Below are 4240 nucleotides of genomic sequence, written 5' to 3' on the forward strand. Positions count from 1 at the left end.
CCGGTCTAGGAAAATCAAATCGGCATCTAGATACATAGGTCTTGCCGACTTTAATATTTCACTTGCAGTATTTGCTGCACTTGTGCATTTGGTATTTTGTTACCAAACAATTTTAATGAGGCGACGTATTACTATCTGGTATATGACAGGTAATCCTATCTTGTTAAAAGAACAGACTTCTTCTGGACGATCAATACCGACAACAGGAGCATTTTAAATCCATAGGAGGATGTGATAATGAGGCACTCCACGCATTTGATATTCTTTTTCAACATAATATTGTTCTACTTTGCCTAGAACACCTCTCTGGAGAATGACTATGTTAAAGAAATCCTTAAATTTTATGAAAATTGTCATGATACTGAAACGGGTCCTCAGTACATAATCTAGAAATACTATATCATTGTGGAGCATTATTTACACATTGCGCTATATCAGCTGAATCATATTCAGCAACTTAATGTTAGGAAAAGTGTTGGTGAGCCATACTCAGCAATCATTGCTTTGACTTCACCTTTCACACGAAGCCAATATTGATTTGTGCCCCGAATTGGAGCCAACATTGTACTTAAATTGCCCTCAAATTCTTCATCTAACACATTTATTTTTTTTAATATTTTAGCAACAGTTTGACCAACGTTGCCCCTTGATGTTTTTAATAAATTATATATGCCAGTTTTTAAGGCCTTGTTAATTTTTAATCCATAATAGTGCAAACAATATGAACAATTTCTACAAAATCGGGAATCTTTGTTTAAAATTCTTGATTTTATGTATTCACTAAAATAATGATAAAGTCTGTGCTAATTAGCTTTGCCTGGGATGATGCTCTCCATATTGTCCAGTTAGAAATAAAGTAGGGAAACATAACAAATCAAGATGCTCTTGCCTATTGTCTGTAGGCACTTCTTTTACATTCATTTGTTTATATTGACTGATATCAGAACCTGTTCCAATTTTACTATCAACATTTCTAATTGTATATGCCGAAAGGCCTTCTAAATCTTGATCGCTTGCTTTTTCAAGCATTTTACAAGTAGTATTGCTGACTACTTGTATAACATTTTTAGACGATTTGTCAATTGAATCATCGTCTACACTTCTATAAGGCCAATTTATTTCTTTTAATTTTCTTAGTGCTGCTTTTATTTTATTCACATCAACTAGTCTACGCCAGTCATTATTTCATTTAGTAGGCTGTCCATTGATAATAATATAAAGTTCTGGATTAGGCAAATGATTAGAATCTACACCAATCTCATTTAAAGTTTCCATTGTTTTTTCTAATGGAAGGGGTAAATAAAACATTGCACCTTTAAGAGCCTTCAAAGAATTATATGTAGTCACTTTTATGGTGCGTGTACCTAGCCTAACAATTGTCTGAAAACAATTGGCTCTCTGTATTAACTGGCAACTCAAAGGATCCAAATTTTCCAATTCTTTTGGTAATGGATCACACTTAAACCCATTGAGCACACAACACTCTGGAACTTCATTTTCCCTAATAATAGGTTTACAATGATTACAAATATACATAACTTTATTTAATGACGTAGGATCATTCTCTCTAGAGTAATCTAATAGGATATTCCAAACATTGCTAACTAAATTTTTAGCTTCAGTGACAGACTTCTTTCTTAAAAGCTTCTCACAGCTGCAACATACATTGACAGCCTGATCAAACAAAGCTTTCTTAAAATCATCAATAGCATCTGAATGCTGAAAATAAAGTACAGTATCTAAGTTTGGTATTCTAAATGGGTCATCTTTGCCATCATTTATAGCGTAATACACATTATCAAATTCAGTCTCATTGGCTTCATTAATTTCAATCTATCAGTTGTGATATATCACCATCAGCAAGGGAAGAATCAAAAATATCTATTGTTAAATGGGCATTTCTAGCAACATAAAAGTGTTTTAAAAGGCGTCTCAACAAAGGATAATGAACAGATGCATTGCGTAAAATACGCAGCATACTTTTACATTCAGTATCATTACTACTACACACAATACGATGGCCTATCCTTTCACAAACAATTTCAGAATATTTAAAATATTTATCAACATTATTTTCATCTTTTTTAACAATTATTGTTACATTTGCATTATCACTGAAATCATGTTCATGCACTTGATATATTTCTTCAACATGCAGGGATCTTGTCATATAATGAGTATTACGACAATTATCACATGCATCTAAAAGCTTCCTCAATTCTTTAATGGGTTCATCAAAATAACGTCTAACTTCAATAATAGAACTAACGTCACTTTCTAATAAAGGCTTGCACCTTTCTGTATAGTGCTATTTGAGGGCAGGCTCTCTCTTATTAGTATAAATTCTATTATTATCAAAATTGTCATCTTCAGAGTCACTATCATCGCTACATTCTTCTGCTCTGTCAATACATGATACTTCAACAATCCCTGCTACATAACAGATGCCTTTTGTATCAACAGGGATTGCAATTGGACTATCTAATTGGCTATCATGATCATCATTAGGATATACCGTATAGCAGGAAATGTTTGCGGGGAATTAAATTTTGCGAGTTTGCGATTCCATTTAAAGCGCAAAATTTAAATCCGCAAAATAATGAAATTCATGCATGACCACAGTAGATAATACTACAATAACTGTCAAAACCGCAAATATTTAATCCGCAAACCAGGTTATTTTTAAGGATTCGCAAAATTTTTCTCCGTAAAATTAACCAGCTGTACGGTATATATGCTGATTCATAAAAATAAGGCTCACTAATTTTTGCGTGACATGGCTCACCAAAATCACTTAAGCTATTTAACTTAAATTTCCTAATGCTATTTGCTGCACGTATCAATATGCCTACTTTGTGGGATCTGTTTTTCAAAACTGATTCTAACAATATACTTGATGCAGCATTACATTTATTGTCATATAATGTGTTCTCAAAATCTACACCTTTCATACTTGATGGCAATGTATCATCAACAATTTTAGGGCTGTAATATAATCCTTCTTTAATTTTTATAAAATAATATTCCTTTGCTTCACTATTTGGTGCAGGTAATGAGTAATTAGAACGTAATCTATACAATAGTTGACCATAATAACGTTCATAATATACTTTATTTAGATACATTTTATTTTCCTTATTTAGTGCTATTCTTAACTTATCCATTTCATTATCAGATAATTTATAGGGAGAAAAAAAGGAAAGGGCAGGCTATGGGAAAAACATATAGATAAAATGGCGCGCGAAGCGCACAGCCGATATGGCCACGCTCACTTTTACACCCGCAAAATGGGCGTGTCCTTGCAATATGGCACATCCATAGATATTAGAGTATCTATGGCGCATCATAATCCTTTGGCAATGTAAGTATTCTACAATAGTAATTCAATACTATAACATCATGATTAACAATTAAGATTTCTGGTATCAGGACATTAAGAGTGTATTTATTTATAATTAGGATTTTAGGAATTTGTCCAAATTGAGTTACTCGTAAGAATTTGTCTTCCTTCTGTCTTGTCCACTCTGACAGAACTAAGGCTGGATCTACATTAATATCCTTATATATATATGAAGGTGCATTCTGGCCAGACCTGTCAGTCGAGACTTGGTCATAGTTGAACGCAGCCAGGTTTTGAGACGTCTTAGGCAGCTAAAGCTTTTCTCTGCTGTGGCTGTACTGACAGGTAGGGTTAGGAAGACATGAAAAACTTTGATAATATCAGGATCAGTTGTGAGTGAACCAACATTCAGAGACCATTTCATTTTCCACCTTTCAACTTTCTGAGTGAAGACAGCTGCATTTGGCAAGTCAGCAGCACATGAGAAGGCTTCAAATATTTCCTTAATCGTACTGGTGTCATGGAGATTTGAAACATTGCTAGGCAAAATATGCTCCACCAGACAGTACTTTTTCAACTCTGGTGACAAAGACGGGCCTGAATTTCTTGTAGTAAGTGGTCTAGGAAAGGGTAGTACATACTTCTTCTCCAATACTCTTCCAGTGTTTGTGAAGGTATGGTAGATCTAAAAGCTAGTCGTCCAGCTACTCTACGAGGTACTGTTTCCTCTACACCAACTATTAGTACAAAAGACTTGGCTTCTTCATATAGGCAAGAGAAAGCTATATCATTGCGTTTTTTTTTTCAGACATTCAATGGCAACTTTTGCTTCCTTCATTGCCTCCAACAAATTACAATTAATAGTCTGAAGAAAAGTAGAGAGATTAACAGTATAGCGTA

The sequence above is a fragment of the Amphimedon queenslandica genome, unplaced genomic scaffold (genome assembly GCF_000090795.2).
Source record: "Amphimedon queenslandica unplaced genomic scaffold, v1.1 AMPQUscaffold_12619, whole genome shotgun sequence".
NCBI lineage: Eukaryota > Metazoa > Porifera > Demospongiae > Haplosclerida > Niphatidae > Amphimedon > Amphimedon queenslandica.